Consider the following 20,818-nt stretch of genomic DNA (forward strand, 5'->3'; position numbering starts at 1 on the left):
GACCCGGCACAGGCGATTCCTTTCTGCGGCGAGAGACAATTGCTATGGAAACCAAAGTGCTAGGCCAACGGGGATTGAGGCTCCAGCATCAAGACTGGTCTCTTTCCGGAAGACCCTTGCCCGAGGCTTCGCTGGGCGGCCGCTTACGGAACGAATCCGCCACTCTCCTGAGGGGTCTTGACACCTAGCAGGCGAAGAAGCCTATTCCAATGCCAGCGCCCCCAGGAAACCTACCTGGCCAACCCCTATAAGTGGTGCCTGGCTCTCGTTAACTCTTCGACTTCGTTCCACGTTTGTAACCTAGTGTTTCGCTAACGCCCCGGGGTGTTTGTTCGCTTTTCCCACACATAATGGGCCAGAAAGACTTGCTTCGGGACTTTGCTTTATGACTCTGAACAAGTCATTTTTTCCCGCTGGGTCTCTCTTTCCTCTTGTGTAAAATGGAAATATTAACTCTAGATGCCGGTCTGATTAGGTTTGAAGATCGAACCAGATGAGGGAAGCCAAAGACTTTATAGGCTGTAAAGTGGTGAAACTGAGCTGCTACTGAGTTGCTATTTTTTTCTCCCCTCCCTCTGCCTCAAGCTAAACGTTCTTCAGATCTCTTGTGATTTCTTCAGGCGGTCTTTGTGACTTCCTAGCCTCCGACCTGGAATAAATCTCTCTTTACACTTCACTTCCACAGAGCCCTGCATTTTAACTTCCCTATCCAAAGCAAGAAAAATAGTTATCATTTTCAGAGGGCTTACTCTGTGCCAAGTCCTGATAAAACTCTTTACCTGGATTATCTCATTTAATTTCACAACATCCTTTTAAGGTAGCCACTGTTATCCTCTTTTCAAGCTCTGTCTGCCTGTAATTGCCTATTTAATGTCTGTTCCCCCACTAGACTTTGAGCTCTGAGAAAAGGGGCCATGACTGTCTTGTACATTTCAGTATCTCCAACCCCTAATATGGTGCCTGATAAATATTTCCTAACTAGCATGAAAATGACTGACCCTCCTCCCATCACTACCCTCACCCTCAAGAGCATTGTCTCTCCTGCAGACTTTTAGTTGCTGTGATGAACAGCACTTTCCTTTATTCCCATCACTCACTGGGCACTGGTTTGAGGGGCCATCAGTTCACTTCTCTCTGGATTATCTGATGATGAGGATCCAGAACGTCTCTTAGCATTTAGGCTTCCACCTTGGTTCAGGAGGCTTTTTCCTTGCCTGTCATATCGTCTCTAGAACAAGGCAGCCCTCGCTGCCCTTCCTGGGGTGAGCCTGATGCATTTGAGTCCAGGGCATTGGCAGGTAGGATTTGCCTATGCAAGCTTTGGCTGTTCTTTTTAGTAGCCTCAGAATCACCCCCATCCCCACTCAGCCTGTTCCTGGAATTCTAGAGAAAAATGGCCAGGCTGGGGGCTATGGCTCATGCCTGTAATCTCTGCACTTTGTGAGGCTAAGACAGGCGGATCACTTGGGGTCAGGAGTTTTAGAGACCAACCTGGCCAGCATAATGAAACCCTGTTCATACTAAAAATAAAAAAAATTAGTCGGACGTGGTAGCGCCCCCCTGTAATGCCAGCCACTCGGGAAGCTGAGGTACGAGAATCAGTTGAATCCGGGAGGAGGAGGTTGCAGTGAGCCAAGATCGTGCCATGCACTTCCAGCCTGGGCGACAGAGAAATACTTTGTCCCAGATAGATAGATAGATAGATAGATAGATAGATAGATAGATAAAATTGCTGGGCGCGGTGGCTTACACCTGTAATCCCAACACTTTGGAAGGTCACGGAGAGCAGATCACTAGAGGTCAGGAGTTCAAGACCAGCCTGGTCAAAATGGTGAAACCCCATCTCTACAAAAATTAGCCGGGTGTGGTGGTGCCTGCCTATAATCCCAGCTACTCGGGAGGCTGAGGCAGGAGAATTGCTTGAACCCAGGAGGCAGAGGTTCCAGTGAGCCGAGATTGTGCCACTGCACTCCAGCCTGGACTACAGAGCAAGACTCTGTCTCAAAAAATACATTCATTAATAAAAATAAATTAATGACTTTGCCTCACTCCCCAATTTCAGCACCCGGGCATTGTGCCTTGTAGCACATCCTAGCTGAGCATCTAAGCACAAGCCTCTGCTGACCCCTTTTGGTCTCTGTGGGATCTGCCCTAGCCCAGCAGCCAGAGCCCCAGGTGCACATTTGGCACCTTCTGGCCTGGTGACGTCACCTGTCAAAATGCTTTCCCACCACTTATCTCATGGGGTCCTTCCTACAATCCTGGGAAGTGAGGAGAGCCGGGATTCCCATTCTCACTTTACAAATGAGCAGCAGGATCCTGGGATCCAGGACCAAATCTACCACTAATTCCTTACCTGACCTTGACAGGTTGCCTTCCTACTCCTAGGTTCCGTCACCCATTGATGAAATAGGAGAGGCGATCTGCACAAGACAGCTATATGGTCTCTTCCAACTCCCCAGCCTCTCATAGTGGAAAGGTGACTTGCCCAAGATCAGAGTGAACCAGAGCTGAAGCACTCCCAGTCTGCAGGTTCCCATCACTGATCAAGAAAAGCCAGAGGTGTCTCAGCAAAGAAGAAAACCTGTTCTTCCACCTTTATGTTCTGATCGTGTGTTCAAGGGCCACATAGGTGAGTGGGTGGGTGGGTGGGTGGATGGATGTATGGATGTATGAGTGGTTGGATGGATGAGTGGTCGGATAGATGAGTGGTCGGATAGATGAGTGGAGGGATGGATAGGTGGGTGGGTGGGTGGGTGGATGGATGGATGGATGGATGGATGGATGGATGGATGGATTGGTGAGTGAGTGGATGAATGGATGGATAGATGAGACAGATATGTCACAACTTTAGCACTCACTCTTAGCAGCAACTTCAGCAGCTAGCTACCTCCCCCTGCTCCCTGACAAGTTACCTCTCTGATTCCAGCCGGGTAGCCCTTTGGCAGGATCCTCTGGATCCACTAAATTCTGAATTCTTCACATTCTGAAATCACTCCTCCTGCCTGACAGCCTAGAGCTAGGACCTGCAGTGTGGGGAATAAGTCTTCATCCCAGGCTTCCTTCTTGACATGTTATCAACCACTGTGCTCAACAGCTACAGCCGTGGGAGGAGAGTCAGTGGCCAGGGGCCATAAATGAAGCTTCCAACCATGGGCATCCCTCACAGAGCAGTTCCTTTTTGCCAATAATGGCTGAAATAAGCTCTGCGCTCATAATGCAGCTGAGGATCACTGGGGCGGCCGCCTGGCATGGGAAGAGCATGCCCTGTGCATCGTATGGCCTGGTTCACATCTGACATTAAGTTCCTCCACCTCCCTGTGCCTTGGCTTTCTTGCCTGTAAGATGGGCGTGATGCCTGACAAGTGTTGTTGTGGGGAATGAATGAGGTAAGATAAAATGCCTCGCAGGTCATAGGTGCTCAGTAAACAGAAGTTCCCTTCTTTTTGTTCCAGATCATGGAGAAATGCTGTAGAGGAAAGGAACAAAGTCTACTGTGCATCCAGCAAGGTTTGTATGTATGTACGTATGTACGTATGTATTTATTTATTCTGAGATGGAGTCTCACTCTGTCACCCAGTCTGGAGGGCAGTGGCACGATATCAGGTCACTGCAGCCTCTGCGACCTGGGTTCAAGTGATTCTCCTGCCTCAGCCTCCCGAGTAGAGTAGCTGGGATAACAGGGGCCTGCCACCAAACCCGGCTAATTTTTGTATTTTAAAAGAGACAGGGTTTCGCCATGTTGGCCAGGCTGTTCTCAAACTCCTCACCTCAGGTGATTCCACCCACGTTGGCCTCCCAAAGTACTGGGATTACAGGCGTGAATCACTGCACCCAGCCTCAAGGTTTTTAAACTGGTAAGTTTTTCCAAGTACTCCAAAGCGGTGAAATGCATTTGGTGGGGGAATGAAGGGAGGGGAAATGAAATGTATTTTCAACAAGAAATGAAGTTGTGTTCAAACATACTTAATCTCTTTAAGCGATAGTACCATACATCTGTCCACTGCCATCATCACAGAACTTCAGGCACAAGGAATACTCCACAGAGATCTTCCAGCGACAAGCCGAACTCATCTCTTTATTTCATAGGAGTCTGGGGCAGCAGTCAGGACTCCTATGTCCCATCCCTCCGCTTCTTGGGTGAGCCTCTCCCTCATCCACATCTCCCTAACCCAGCCTAACTCTCCCTAATGGTCCATCCATCCCAGAGTGGGTGACAAGTTCTTCAGGTACCTGGTGGAAGAGGCACCTGGGCTGGAGTCCAGCTTTGATGTTAAAGAGCTGACCTTGGCCGGGCATGGTGGCTCACACCTGTAATCCCAGCACTTTGGGAGGCCAAGGCAGGTGGATTACCTGAGGTCAGGAGGTGGAGACCAGCCTGGCCAGCATGATGAAACCCTGTCTCTACTGAAAACACAAAAATTAGCCGGGTGTGGTGGTGCATGCCTGTAATCCCAACTGTTTAGGAGGCTGAGGCACGAGAATCGCCTGAACCCAGGAGGCGGAGGTTACAGTTAGCTGAGATTGTGCCACTGCACTCCAGTCTGGGTGCCAGAGCCAGACTTCATCTCAAAAAAAAAAAAAAAAAAAAAAAAAAAAAAAAAAATAGCCAAACAACAACAACAAAAAAAACACCTCATCCATAATATAGGGCTAATAAAATGACCTATTCTGCTGTTGGGAGGATTCGGTGAGATCATGTTTGAAAAGAGCTGGGCCTTATACCTAGCACATGAGTGCTCAATAATATGTTAATCTGCTAATAGTTTTGATGACCTGAATGGGATCCCAGGTGAGATTTCATTTGAACTGAGGTGTGTGTGTGTGTCTACTGGACTAAAGAATCTTTCAGCTGGGCATAGTGGCTCACACCAATCCCAGCACTTTGGGAGGCTGAGATGGGAGGATCAGTTGAGCCCAGGAGTTTGAGACCAGCTTGGGCAACATAGCGAGACCCTGTCTCTACAAAAATACAAAAACTAGTCAGGCATGGTGGCATGTGCCTGTGGTCCCAGCTACTCTGGAGGCTGAGGTGGAGGTGGGAGGATTGCTTGTGCCCAGGAAGTCAAGACTACAGTAAGCCATGATTGTTCCACTGCACTCTAGCCTGAGTGATAGAGTGAGACCCTGTCTCAAAAAAACAAAAATCAAACAAAAAAAACAACCTTGGGCCCATCTCCTTAGCTTCAAGATTCCATTTCTCCCACAATGTCTTCCCGTTCAATACCTCTCCATTCTTCACTCACTAATTTGTCTTTCTTTTAATCTTCTTCTCTCCCAATAACTAAGTGGCTTTCAAGAATTTCATTGCTTTGAAATTTGAACCGAGATCGCACCACTGCACTCCAGCCTGTGTGAAAGAGTGAGACTCCATCTAAGAAAAAAAAAAAAAAGGGACTATCCTGCAAGATGGTCAGTCAGACCAGGGTTTGCAGCTCTGCAGTGACTCATTGTGTGATCTTAGTGAAGTTCTTCATCTCTTTGAGTCTCAGTTTCCTGAACTATTAAATGGGGGAAATAATACATAATAGACGTCAGGTACCTAAAACACCTAAGGGCGCCATATAACTTTATTTTTATTTATTTGTGATAGATAAATAAATTTTTATTTATTATAGATAGATAAATTCATAAATGAGTTATAATTATTTATGTTTATTTAAATATATATTTATTTAAAATAATATATATTTAAGATAAATAATATATATTTATTTAAGATAAATAATATATTTAAAATATATATTTATTTGAAATATATCTAATATATATATTTAAAATATTTATTTGAAATACATATTTACTTAAAATAAATATATAAAAATAAAGCTACATGGAGCCCTTAGGTGTTTTAGGCACTTGACATCTATTATGTATTATTACCCCCATTTAATATTTCAGGAAACTGAGATTCAAGGAGACTCAGAGCGAGAGACAGAGTTTTGCTCTGTGTCACAGCCTGGAGTAGAGTGGCACAATCTCGGCTTACTACAACCTCCACCTCCTGGGTTCAAGGGATTTTTCTGCCTCGTCTTCCCAAGTAGCTGGGAATACAGGCGTGCATCACCACACCCAGCTAAGTTTTGTATTTTGTAGTAGAGACGAGGTTTCACTATATGTTGGCCAGTCTGGTCTCGAACTCCTGACCTCAGGTGGTCCGCCCACCTCAGCCTCTCAAAGTGCTGGGATTTCAGGTGTGCATCGCCATGCCTGGTCCTTCATACAGCTTTAACAGGAAACTTCTGGACAGCTGAAAGATGGCACAGCCCTCAGGTATAAAGCCACCTCAGGAGCTTCCAGTTAAGAGTATTTCAGAGTTCCTCACCCCAACTAAGGTGTAAACATTCCCCACTCACTGAGTTGGCCCCCAGTCTATCCTGGGCTGCTCAGAATACTCCATACCACCTGGCCACAATGATTGAAACAGGGATGGGTCCATGAACCAAGTGGGTGGGGCCAGTTGGATTCCTTCTCCAGGATTTGTCTAACCGGAGCAGCAGTGGAAGCACTCCTTGTGGTCTACAGGCCAGGGTTTCCTGTGGCTTTGCTCCCCAGGGTCAGCCAGTCTGATAATGATATCAGTGTTCAGAAAGCCACAGAGGGCTGGGCATGGTGGTTCATGCCTGTAATGCCAGCACTTTGAGAAACAGCACTTTGGCAGATCACTTGAGCCCAGGAGTTTGAGACCAGACTGTGCAATATGGTGAAACCCCATTTCTATTAAAAATACAAAAATTACCTGGGGATGGTGGTACATGCCTGTAGTACCAGCTACCTGGGAAGCTGAGGTGGGAGGATTGCTTGAACCCAGGAGGTTGAGGCTACAGTAAGCTGTGATCACTGCCCTCCAGCCAGAGCAACAAAGTGAGACCCTGTCTTAAAAACAACAACAACAACAACAACAGCAACAAAAAGGCAAAAAAAGAGAAGGATACAAAAACAATGAGAGAGAATGGAAGACATACCTCGTGGTAGTACAGCCCCTGGCTACTTTCCCCCAAAATGTTGGCGACTCTGCCCTGTCCATCCTTGATTGTGTAAACCCAGCTTTTCTATTTTGCTTGAACTAGTTCAAATTCAGTTAATATTACATTAACTGAGAGGATCTTAATAGATGCTATTTTACAAATGAGAAAGGAGGGTCTGGAGGAAGTGTGATTCACCCAGGGTCACACAAAGCTGGCCTTCCCATCTATTTCCACTGCACCACACCCATGGAAGTGTAGCAGAGAAATGCGCAGGTCCTTACTCTTCTTTTGGTGTTTGTGATCTTCAAGAGGATCTGGCACCATCTCTTAAAGAACTCCAACTGTTTTCTTTTTCTTTTAATGGAGTCTCACTCCATCACCCAGGCTGGTCTCGAACTCCTGACCTCAAGTGATCAGCCCACATCAGCCTTCCAAAGCACTGAGATTACAGGCGTGAGCCACCACACCCGGCCTCCAGCTGTTTTCAACTTGGGCTCAACCCTGGGCTCCTGCTCTGCTTGAAACAATGTATATGTTCTTGGAGTCCATCTTGTTCACTTGTCTCTTCCTAGTGCCCGACACGGTACCTGTCCCAAGCAAAAAGTGGGAGAAGAGCCTCAGTTCTCATCTGGAAAATGGGGATACTCCTGGAAGGAAAAAACTGACAGGACTGTGTTGATGCCAATTCAAACTCTAGGACCCAAGACTTTGGTTTGGTTGTTTTTGTTTGTTTGTTTGTTTTTGCGACAGAGTCTTGCTGTGTTGCCCAGACTGGAGGACAGTGGCATGATCTTGGCTCACTGCAATCTCTACCACTTAGCTTCATGCAATTCTCGTGCCTCAGCCTCTCATGTAGCTGAGATTACAGGCGCACACCTCCATACCTGGCTAATTTTTGTGTTTTTAATAGAGACGGGGTTTTGCCATGTTGGCCAGGCTGGTCTTAAACTCCTGGCCTCAAGTAATCCATCTGCATCGGCCTCCAAAAGTGCTGGGATTAAAGGTGTGAGCCACTGTGCCCGGCCTAAGACCCAAGACTTTGTATGGGAGAAAATAAGAATCCATTCATGGATTCCCTAAATAGATAATGTGCTTTCAGAAAAAAGACCCAAGAGACATGGAGTCTTCCTCTCTGGCTTTCTCAGACACCTTGGGCAAGTCAGTAACCCTGAGTGTTAATTGCCTTCTCTGTAAATGGGTCCTGCCTTAGAGCACCTTGATGACTCCCTATCACCTTTATGATCCCCCAGCATATAGGGAGAATGAAGTGAATATGGGTCTAGCCCGTAACGCCCTCTAATGCAAAAGCTTGTGGCTACTTTACCTCCATCTCATAGATTCATTGTGCAATGCAGTTATCATGAATAAATAAAATGCTCTTGGGAAAATTTTTTTTTTTTTTTTTTTTTTTTTTGAGACAGAGTCTTGCTGTGTCGCCCAGGCTGGTGCGATCTCCGCTCACTGCAACCTCCGCCTCCTGGTTCAAGCAATTCCCCTGCCTCAGCCTCCCAAGTAGCTGGAACTACAGGCACGTGCCACCACGCCTGGCTAATTTTTTGTATTTTAGCAGAGACAGGGTTTCACCATATTGGTCAGGATGGTCTCAATCTCCAGACATCATCATCCACCTGCCTCGGCCTCCCAAAGTGCTGGGATTACAGGCATGAGCCACCACGCCCAGCTGGGTAAACATTTTTTCACTGCTGCTTCACTGGAATTCATTAAGCTGGAGCGGGGAGGGAAAGGTGATACAGGTTACAGATGGCTGGGGCCGGGGCCGGGGCCAGGGCCAGAGCAGAGTTGATGGGGTCCTAGGGAAGTGGCTGAGGCTTCCCCAGGTTTCTTAGGACAAGTGCAGCTCTGTCATAATTTTCAGAGGAACAAGGGAGTAACCACAGTTTCTTGCTGTGGAAAAGGTACGCTAAAGGGGTATTTCATGGATACCCAGAAGAAAAGCCATTCTGAGGTTGTAAAAGGGCCCAGTGCAGTCCACAAGAGAAGGGCTATCAGGAACTCAGAACCATCCTCAGAAGTAGTCTTTTTTTTTTTTTTTGAGATAGACTTTTGCTCTTGTGGTCCAGGCTGGAGTGTGCAATAGTGCAATCTCGGCTCACTGCAACCTCCACCTCCCAGGCTCAAGCCACCCTCCCATCTCAGCCTCTTGAGTAGCTGGGGCCACAGGTGAACCACCATGCCTGGCTAATTCTCTGTTTTTTTGGTAAAGATGGGGTTTTGCCATGTTGCCCAGGCTGGTCTCGAACTCCTGAGCTCAGGCGATCCACCCACCTCAGCCTCCCAAAGTGATGGGATTGCAGGCATGAGCCACTGTGCCCTGCTGGCCAGCGTGCTTGACCCACCTTCCCTTCTTTTTTTTTTTTTTTTTTCTTTTGAGACAGAGTCTTGCTCTGTCACCAGGCTGGAGTGCAGTGGCACGATCTCAGCTCACTGCAACCTCTGCCTCCCACGTTCAAGCGATTCTCCTGCCTCAGCCTCCTGAGTAACTGGGACTGCAGGTGCATGCCAACAGCTAATCTTTGTATTTTTAGTAGAGACAGGGTTTCACCATGTTGGCCAGTATGGTCTCAATCTCTTGACCTCATGATGCGCCCATCTTGGCCTCCCAAAGTGCTGGGATTACAGGCGTGAGCCACCACGCCTAGCCCTACCTTGCCTTCTTATGGGGAACTGCAGTTAACCCTCAGTTGATGAAGGGAAGTCTTTACATAAGAATGCTGGCTAGTTTAAAAGGCAGAATGATAGACTTAGAAAGTCAGCTTTTTGTAAATATTTATGAAATAATCAATTCAAGCAAGGATCACTAATGGATGCCAAAAGCAGTATTTATAAGATTTTTGGGAACCAGGATAGTCCCAAAATGTTATGACATTGCCCCACAGATTATTTGTTAATTTACAGAGAGAAAAACATACAGTTACAAGGAGATCTTTGTCACCACTTTCAACTAGTCATCAAATTTAGCATCACGAACAGTGATGTAACCTAAATCTACAGAGCACCTGATGTCCTGCAGTGTGGCATGTACAGAATCATGGATGAAGACTGATCTAACCATTAGATCAATGAGTCACAACCTTCCCCATACGTTAAAATCAACTCAGGGCATTTTAAAGCTCCCCATTCCCAGTCTGCACCCAAGCTAATTATATTAGAACCTCTGCAGGTGGGATCTAGGCATTAGTGTTTTGTTCCAGCTCCCAAAGTGATGTCAAGGTTCAACCAAGATCGAGAAGTACTGGCTTAGAGGAAGATGTTAAAACACACCAAAAGAACATAATCAGACATATTCAGAATATGGGATATTATTTAAGATTACTGACTTGGCTTCTTCAAAAAGTAAATTTTTTCAAGAAGAACAGTATCTTTGAACATGTGTACTAGGAGAAAAAACAAAGAAAATGAAAAAGGAGGAGAAACAAGGAAAGAAAAGGTAAGTGGGGACTGTTCCAGAATAAGAGATTTAAGAGACATGATAACTAAATACAATGCAAAACTCTTGACTGGATACTGGCCTAAAAACCATTAAAAACAGCTCTAAATTCGCTGTGGAAATCTGCAATTACAAACAACCCTAGGTTTTAGTGGTTTGTAAAACAAAAGTTTATTTCCTGTCCAAGTCACTTGTACTATCAGTTGACTATGGGTATATTCCTGATAGCTGTCTTGATCCCTGTGTCTTATTCAAAAACCCAGGAAATGAGTAGAAAAGCTTCTGTACTGTGCAGCGTGCATCTTGCTGCTCACAGTATGTTTGCCGAAGCAATATGGCCAAGCGCTAAGATTACAGGGCAGGACTGTGTCATCTTCCTATAGGGAAGAGGAAAATCAATAATTTTGAGTAATAATACAATCTACTGCAACTATTTATGAGTGGATACTAGGGAATTGTTAATTTTACAGGTATGGTAATGTTAATGTGATGTGTAAAAGACTAATCTTAGGAGATACGTGAAGAAGTATTTTAGGGATGAGATAGTAAAAAAATAGATTGACAGTAAAAGCAAAAGTGGCAAAATGTTAACAACTGCTGAATCTAGTGGTGGTTTTACGGGTATTTATCATAATTTTTTAACTTTTCTACATGTTTTGGGTGGAATTGTGCCTCCCCTAAAATATGTTGAAGTCCTAACCCATATACCTGTGGATGTCAGTTTACGTGGAAGTAGGGTCTTTGCCCTCTTGGCTACTGTAAGCAATTAAAATGGGGTCATTAGGGTGGGCCTTTAGTCCAGTATGACTGGTTTTCTTATAAGAAGACAGAGACACACAGACAGGAAGAATGGCACCTGAAGAAGGAAGCAGAGATTGGAGTGATGCATCTACAAGCCAAGAAAGGTCAAGGATTGTCACCCATCATCAGAAGCTAGGAGAGAGGCATGGAAATCGATGCCATCACTACTCTCATTTTACAGTTGTGGAAACTGAGTGGAGAGGGGTTAAGTGACTTGCCGAAGGTCACAGAGCCAGCAGGTGGTGGTGCAAAGATTCCAATCCACGAATTTCAACTCAGAGCTTGAACTCTTAGCCACTGCCTGGCACCACCTCCTCTTCTCTCCATGTTTTTATTCACCAGCTCTACAATAGTTTCTGTCTGTGCTAATCATTTTAGCACCCTGAATCCAAAGAGGGATGTGTCATCCAATCCTTTAACTCATCCAATTCTTCAATTCCCAAACATAGTTTATTCATGTGTAGCCATTACGAATTTTGTCATGTCCTTGTACTACTTTTTAAATTAATATTATTATATTTGTCAACTCTCTTTTTAAATCTTTTCATTGAAAAGAAACATATGTATACAGAAAAGTGTACAGTGTCCCGTTGTCTGACTATACCACAGTTAATGCATCACATTGTTGAATAGACATTTGGGTTGTTTCCAGTTTGGGGTGGTTATGAGTAATGCTGCTGTCAACATTTTTGTGCATGTGTAGTGTACACATGCCTGCAGTTACGCTGGATGTGTACCTGACTGGAATTTCTGGGTCATGGGAAAATGCATTTGTTCACTTTTATTTTTTTATTTTTATTTTTTGAGATGGAGTTTCGCTCTTGTCCCCCAAGCTGGAGTGCAATGGCGTGATCTCGGCTCACTGCAACCTCCACTTCTCCCTCAGCCTCTGGAGTAGCTGGGATTACAGGCACCCGCCACTACACCTGGCTACTTTTTTGTACTTTTAGTAAAGACAGGGTTTTACCATGTTGGTCAGGCTGGTCTTGAACTCCTGACCTCAGGTGATCCATCCGCCTCAGCCTCCCAAAGTGCTGGGATTACAGGCATGAGCCACTGTGCCCAGCCGCATTTGTTCACTTTTAATAGATAATTTCATACTTTCTCCAAAGTGTTTTTTGCCAGTTTACATTCCCAACAACAGTGTATTAGTGTTCTTGTTGCTCCACATCCTCACCAGCAACTGGTACTATTAGTCCTTTAAAACACTGTGCTGCATCATTCTGGCCTGCATGTAATGGATCTTTTGTGGTATACATTTTCATGATGATGAGTAATACTGAACTTCTTAAATTTCTTATTTTATTGAGACAGGATCTTGCTCTGTCACCGAGGCTAGAGTGTAGTGATGTGATCATGGCTCACTGCAGCCTCAACCTCCTGAGCTCAATTGATCCTCACTACTCAGCCTCCCGAGTAGCTGGGACTACAGGCTTGCACCACCACAACAGGATAATTTTTGTATTTGTTTGTAGAGATGGGTTTTTGCCATGTTGTTGCCCACACTGGTTTTGAACTCCTGGGCTCAAATGATCTGCCTGCCTTGGCCTCCCAAAGTGTTGGGATTACAGCAGCCACTGCGCTTGGCCATCTTTTCTTATTCTTTTTGCCAGCTGGATAGCCTTTATTGAAGAACGTGTTCAAATCCCTTGTCCATTTTTTTCAACTTGTTTTTTACACTTGAATTTATGTGAAAGAAAAACTTTGTCATTACTATATATGGAAAATCAGTATCACATGCCAAAAATAGAGTGACTATTAAAATAAATGAAATTCCAGTATGCTCATTCTTTGTGGTAGGAGAGTTTTTGTTTTTTTTCACTTTGCCAACAAGGAAAGGAAGCTCTTAACATTACCAGACACATTCAAACTCATGTAAGAAGTCAGCAGCAGAACGAGATGTGGCTCAGAATTCCTTCCCTCTTTCAGTGACTTATGAAAATGTTGGAGAGGAGGCACAGATTAAAAGCCAGACAGAACTCTCTTGAGCTCTCCCTTAGGGTTAGCATTAATACCAGAGGGCATTTGTTAAGCATGTGCTGTGTGCCAGACACTGTACTAGTCACATTACCTAGGCTATCTCATTTGTTTTGCACACTGCCCTTAGAGGTTGGGTTCTGCAACTTTGGTGTGTGGCTTCTATGTTTGATGGCCGGAGCTCCAGCCATTGCGTCTATATTCCAGGCAAGAAGAAGAAAGAGGAAGGGAGCAGAGGGTCATATCTCCTGCCTGAACCATCTCTGTGGGGTTTTTACTGACATTAGCTGCCCAAGTTCTGCTTACATATTTTTGGTCTTTCTTATCTAAAAGGGAAGCTGGGAAATGTAGTTCTTTTAGCTGGGTGCTTGGCTACCTCCAACAACATAGGCTTTTTTTTTTTTTTTTTTTTTTTTTGAGATGGAGTCTCTCTCTGTCCCCCAGGCTGGAGTGCAGTGGCACAATCTCGGCTCTCATTGCAAGCTCTGCTTCCTGGGTTCATGCCATTCTCCTGCCTCAGCCTCCCAAGTAGCTGGGACTACAGGTGCCCGCCACCACGCCCAGCTAATTTTTTGTATTTTTAGTAGAGACAGAGTTTCACCGTGTTAGCCAGGATGGTCTCGATCTCCTGACCTTGGATCTGCCCGCCTCGGCCTCCCAAAGTGCTGGGATTACAGGCATGAGCCACCGTGCCCAGCTGGCTATTTTTTTTTTTTTAAAGGAAGATGGAAAAATGATATTGGATGGGTGACTGGAAGCTTCTGCCACAGAAGCCAACAGGAGTTTTAAAGGAGCAGTCAAACAAACCCTGTTAGCCTGAGCCATCACCCCTGAACTCTCCCAGTCTCACAACAGACAGTCTATAGAAGCAGAAGATAAAGAGGGAAAGGAAGGGATAGGAAGATTGGCTGGAAATTCTTAGTGAGATGTTACTCCCTTCCCTCTCCATACTTGTCTTCACCACCATCTGCCTCACCCCCCAGCTCCCAGTGCAAAAAAAGTAGTGGGAGGGGGCGGGAAGGGGGGCTTCTAGGGCAGGAAAAAGGAGGACTGCTTCCTCCCTGTCCAGGGGTTCTAGGAAGCTGGGGACCTGCAGTTTTCCTGTAGCTGCCAGTATAGAAAGGTACCAGGAGGGTCACTGGGAGATCCCAAATCCTGACAGCTGTCACTCTGCCACACCTCGCACCCTCCCAAGGAATGTATGTGAATGCAGAGATCAGTGACTGCATCACACTTGGAGGTTTCTGGAGTGGCCTGGGCCAATAGATGACAAGGAACAGTGATGAGGTGTGCTTGACAAAAGATGGGGATACCCGAGTCCCTTTCAGCCTTTGGTGCCTGGAAAAAAATCATCACAGGCCTTACAAATAGGAGCTCAGAGGTTACAGCGGGAGGAGCTTGGAGTTTTGCATAAGGTCACTGCACAAGTAAAGTCATCCCTGCTAGAGAGGGCTTGAAGAAAGAGAAAGCCAGTTGGGCCAAAGGGAGCTAAAGGTGCTCCTCTGCAAGGGATCATCAGGAACAATGGAGGATCAGGATGGTGTAAAGATGGCTCAGGAGCACCAGGCACCATGTGAAGCAGGAAGACAGAGCACTTCCCAGCACCAGGCTGAAGGTCACTCACATGAGGACCCTCTGCCCTCCCTACATTCCAGCCCAGCCCTCAACATGAATGAAGCCTTGAAGAGAGGCCTATGGTACAGAAGAACTCAGAACCAGACCATGCCTCCCACCTGCATCCCGGCTGTTGAATGGGAGCCGAGTGAATGAACAGACTCAGGGTCTCCCACTTTAAGCCCCTTCAGTAACAGGCCTGGCCTGTACCAGGCTTGAGTAGGGGGAAAGGGAGGAAGAAATAGGGCTTACATAGAATTCAGATCACAGGGCCGGGCGCGGTGGCTCACGCCTGTAATCCCAGCATTTTGGGAGGCAGAAGTGGGCAGATCATCTGTGGTCAGGATTTCGAGACCAGCCTGGGCAACACGGTGAAACCCTGTCTCTACTAAAAAATACAAAACTTATCTGGGTGTGGTGGTGCATGGCTATAGTCCTGGCTACTTGGGAGGCTGAGGCACAGGAATCACTTTAATCTGGGAGGCAGAGGCTGTAGTGAGCCGAGATCACGCCACTGCACTCCAAACTGGGTGACAGAGGAAGACTCTGTCTCAAAATAAATAAATAAATAAATAAATAAAATTAGCTGGGTGTGGTGGCGAACACTTGTAATCCCAGCTACTCTGGAGGCTGAGGCACGAGAATCGCTTCAGCCTGGGAGGCGGAGGTTGCAGTGAGCGGAGATACTGCCACTGCACTCCAGACTGGGTGGCAGGGCAAGACTCAGACAGAAAAAAAAAAAAAAAAAAAATTGAAATCACAGATTTGGACTGCAGAAACTGAGCTTTAAGTAATCAAAGTGAAGAAGATTAGGAAATCTGCCCAAAATGTTGGTAAGGGATGAACCAGAATGATTTGACAAGGCATATTTAAATGTAGAGATAGAAGAAACATAATAGATCAATATTGAACTAAGATAAATCAAGAAACTGGTTATAATAAAAATAACTGCTGGCCACGGTGGCTCACGCCTGTAATCCCAGCACTTTGGGAGGCCCAGGTGGGCAGATCATGAGGTCAGGAGTTCGAGACCAGCCTGCCCAATATGGTGAAACCCTGTATCTACTAAAAATGCAAAAATTAGCCAGGCATGGTGGTGTGTGCCTGTAGTCCCATCTACTTCAGAGGCTGAAGCAGAAGAATTGCTTGAACCCAGGGGGTGGAGGTTGCAGTGAGTCGAGATTGTGCAACTGCACTCCAGCCTGGGCAACAGAGCGAGACTCTGTCTCAAATAAGTAAGTAAATAAATAAATAATAAAACTAACTGCTACTTTTTTGAGCACTCACAAATTGCTTTGTGACACTGTGTAAACCTCTTACAAGTCATCCCTTTTCATCTTCAGAACAATCCATTTTACAAATGAGAAAACAAACAGAGGCTTATAGGGATTAAAAGTCCGTACTCTCCTGCTTCATAAAATAGTTAGCACATACCATGTCCCTGGTGCTGTGCTAAGCACTCAGGATACATTATCTAGACCCATCCTCTCAGCCGTCTTGTTGAGAGGCATTATTCTCCTTACTTATCAGATAACCTACAAGAGATACAATAACTTCCTGCAATACTACATACGGGGAACCAGGGAAGCTGGGAGACTCATCCAGGTCACTGTCTTTAGAGATGAATTCTACCTAGATCCTACCTACTTTCAGGGTCCTGACATGTGGGGAAGATAAGATGACTATACTGCAAGGGAAAACACGGTGGGTGTCATAGAGTTCCCACAGAGAAAGCACCATGAGAATCTCCAAGAAGAATGTTACTGAGGATGGAAAGTAAACCCTAAATTTCTTTGAACCTCACAAACTGTTTTGTGAAATTCTGTACACAGGGAATGTAAAAGGGTGTAGCTGCTATGGAAAACAGTATAGCAGCTCCTCAAAAAATTAAACACAGGGCTAAGCATGATGGCTCACACCTGTAATTCCAGTGCTTTGAGAGGCTGAGTGTGGAGGATTGCTTGAGCCCAGGAATTCGAGACCAGTCTGGGCAACACAGCAAGACCCTATCTTTACAAAAAAATTAAAAAATGAAAATCGAATTACCATTGATCCTGCAATTTCACTTCTGGGTACAGAGCCAAAAGAATTGAAAACAGAGTCTCAAAGAGATATTTGGACAGCCATGTTCATAGCAGCTTTATCCACAATAGCTAAAGTGAGGAAGCAGCCTAAGAGTCCATTAATGAATGAGCGGATAAACAAGATATGGCATGTCTACACAGTGGAATATTATTCAGCCTTAACAAGGGATGAAATTCTGACACATGCTACAACATGAATGAATCTTGAGGACATTATGCTCCGTGAAATGAGCCAGTCACAAAAAGACAAATGCTGTGTGATTGCACTCATATGAGGTGCCTACAGTAGTCAAATTCATAGAGGCAGAAAGTACAGGGATGGTTGCCAGGGGTATGGGGAGAAGGGAAGAGGGAGTTGTTACTTGATGTGTACAGAGTTTCCATTTTATAAGGTGAAAAGGGTTCTGCAGATTGGTTCATAACAACGTGAATGTAGTTAACATTACTGGATTGTATACTTAAAATGGTTAAGATGGTAAATTTTATATTCTGTGTATCTTAGCATAGTTAAAAATAAATTAAAAATTCTGCACACAACAGGTATTTATGACCTAACTGGACACTGGCTTCTATTATTATGTCTTAAATTTTCTGTTACTTAGAAGACCACTTGCTCACTGCAGGCTGACACAAAGAAAAATAATTGCCTTTGGCATGAAAGTCATATTTCAGTTTGTCTTCCCTGATGCTGACTCATTTCATTTGTGCTAAAAGCTGCATTATGTAAATGAAATTTGCAGAATGGATGGTGGGGAGGGGAAAGAAGAAGGAATAATTTGTGTCTAAAATCTCCTTTCTCCTCTGAACCACTCTAATCTAATTTCTGGCTTGGAGTAATGTATATGCTTCCAGGAATGACTGCCTAGGTCTGTCTTGGTTTTGAGGCATATACAAGCATTAGGACATACCAGGATATACAAGGGTATAAAATTTAGAACTATTATTCCAGAATAAATTTATGATTACTGAGAGTTATAATTAGTATATTTGTCCTGCATTTTTGAGGCATTGCTTACATAGGTCTGGGGGAATGGATTTTATTTCTAAAGAGTCATTGATTGTGTGTCCTTAAAAGGACGCATTCAAGTTAACTACTCATTCTTTCTCTACTTAACAGGGGTTCCAGAAGTCATGAGGAAGTGGTTGATGGAGGGCTTAGAAAAAGACGTTAGGAAAAGAGAAAGAGGAAATTAAATGTATGTTGCCTATTCACACTTAACCTCGTTCCCTTTAATTCAACAAATGTACTCATTCATTTAACAAGTATTTCTTGATTTATTTCTATGTACCACGCACCAAGGCTATCACGCAACAGCAAACCAGACAGCCATGCTACCTGCGCTGTGGGGTTCGCCGTCAGTTGGGAAAGACAGACCTGAGGACAGACAATTGAGTGAAGTGTTGTGAATCAGGCAGGAGACCTGGGGTAGGGGGTGGGTGTGGCTGGGGATAGTCCATGAAGTTTCCCCTGAGGAAGCAGTACTTACATTGAGACCCAGTAATGAGATCACCAGACAGCTGGCTTACAGATTTCTGGAATCCTTGAATTTTAATGTTGGGTGAACGTTTTGACACAACATTTTGCTTGTGTAAGACTTTGGAAAGGAACCCTGAGTCGTGTGAATTTCTATATCATGGGTCAGCCAATTAATAAACACTGATTGAGCCCCTTCAATGTGTAAGGGCACTGGACAATGTGTGAAGTGTCTGGGCCAACTGAGAATCTATTCTGATTTTTCAGATATCCAGGACTGATTGAATGGAAGAGATAGACAAAAGAAAAAAAAAAAAAAGAACTTTGTGTCCATAGGTACTGACTAGGAGGATATAATTGATAATAATAATACCTTTTGGATATAAGAAACATTCCAAACCATATTCTCATACGTTATTAATTTTTTCCTCTCTCAGTGAATCTGTAGGGGAGGTAGGACAATAGTGTTCTCCATTTCATAAGAAAGGAAACAAATGTTGTGGGAATTAGTTAAGTGATTTGCCTAATGTCCAAAAACTTCCCAAACTAGGATTAGAACTCAGGCCTTTTGACACCAAGTCCAAGGTCCCCTCCACTCTGCCACCTTGCCTTTCCATGCTTCTAAGGAATGAAGTAGATAGCTGTTGTCTTTGCCTGCCCAGCATTTAAGTTTTCTGACTTTGAACCAGGGAAGCCCAACTGTCCTTTCCCCACCTTCAGGCCATGTAGTCCAGGTGGAGATAATCCCTCCTCACCTCTTGCTCCAGGGTGAGCACACGGCCAAGACCACTGTCAAGTCCTAGTGTGAACTGGCTAAAGATCCCTCTCTCCTGCCACACACAGTCCTGCACCAGGATAAAGCCTTGCTGAATCCAGCGGCCCTCGCTGGATTTCAGCCCCTGCTTGTCCTTTTTGCAGTGAACAACCTGCACCAATATTTGTGGCCTTACTGATGACTGAGATCTAGCCAGTCAGGTTCTGAGATGTGGATGTGACCCAAGCCAGATAAATTAGTCTGAACTTTTGCTAGGATGATCAGGAAAGACAGGCTCTCTTCCCATTAGAATTGTTACACTGGTGGCCATTTGCCTTCAAGAGGGAAGAGATCACCCGAGATTTCAGTTTACAGAAAGGAAAGAAAATATGACAGATGGAGAAAAAAATTGTGATAACATTGAGCACCATGCTTGGAGCCAGTGCTACCCCTGGACTCATACGTTCCTGAAGGGGAGGACTTTGCTTAATATTTTTCAAAGCCTAGAACAGTACCTGGCACAAGGGAAGCAATCAGCAAATATTTGTTGAACGATTGAGCTGATAAATTCTTTTTTTTTGTTTTTGTTTTTTTGTATATGTAACTGGTTTGTTAGAAGTCTCAATTCACTGGGGAGTATAAATAAAAGGTAACTTTATTTTTCCCAGTAACTGTTCTCTCATGTTCTCCTTTCTTACTGGTTAGCAATTTCCTTGGAGCATGGCTGGGTGCAGTGGCTCACACCTGTAATCCCAACACTTTGGGAGGCTGAGGTGGACAGATTGCTTGAACCCAAGAGTTCTAGACCAGCCTAGACAAATGTGGCGAAATCCCATTTCTACCAAAACAAACAAACAAACAAGCAAACAACCAGAATCTCGAGCAGATCCCACAACTTCCCAGGTAGAAAAATGTTCTAGTATTCGTTTTCAAGATTGGCTAGCCGGGCATGGTGGCTCATGTCTGTAATCTTAGCACTTTGGGAGGCTGAGGCCCCACTCACTTGAGGTCAGGAGTTCAAGACCAGACTGGCCAACATGGCGAAACTCTGTCTCTACTAAAAATACACAAGTTAGCCGGGTGTGGTGGGCACCTGTAATCCCAACTAATCATAAGGCTGAGGCACAGAATTGCTTGAACCTGGGAAGTGGAGGCTGCAGTGAGCCAAGATCGCACCACTGCACTCCAGCCCGAGACTCCATCTCAAAACAACAACAACAACAAAAAGATTGGTTACAAGTACTGTGCACCCCCAATACAAGTGTCTTTCTCCCTCTCAGTCCTATTTATTCTTCTATCAATGCAGGGTGGGGAGGTTATATGTTGGTAGAGAGATTGACACACGCAGATATTTCAATTTAATCTTTTCCAGTGACTAGGCTGGCTTATCGATTAAAAGAATTTGAAATCTTCATGCCCATGTAAAAATGGAATCTGGAATGTGAATTGACTTTCCAGTTTGGCTTATACTATTACTCATTCCCATGTATTAGAAATTAAAGGTAGAAGAAAGTCCAATAAATAATTCATGAGTTTTTTGCTTGGGAAGAATTATTTCCTAATCTGAGTTCAATGACATCTTTCATTGTATTTCTAATTTTAATTTTAATTTTAATTTTTTTTTGAGATGGAGCCTCACCCTGTTGCCCAGGGTGGAGTGCGGTGGCGCAATCTCTGATCACTGCAACCTCCACTTCT

Source organism: Macaca thibetana, chromosome 6, assembly GCF_024542745.1.
Source record: "Macaca thibetana thibetana isolate TM-01 chromosome 6, ASM2454274v1, whole genome shotgun sequence".
NCBI classification, from domain to species: Eukaryota; Metazoa; Chordata; class Mammalia; order Primates; family Cercopithecidae; genus Macaca; species Macaca thibetana.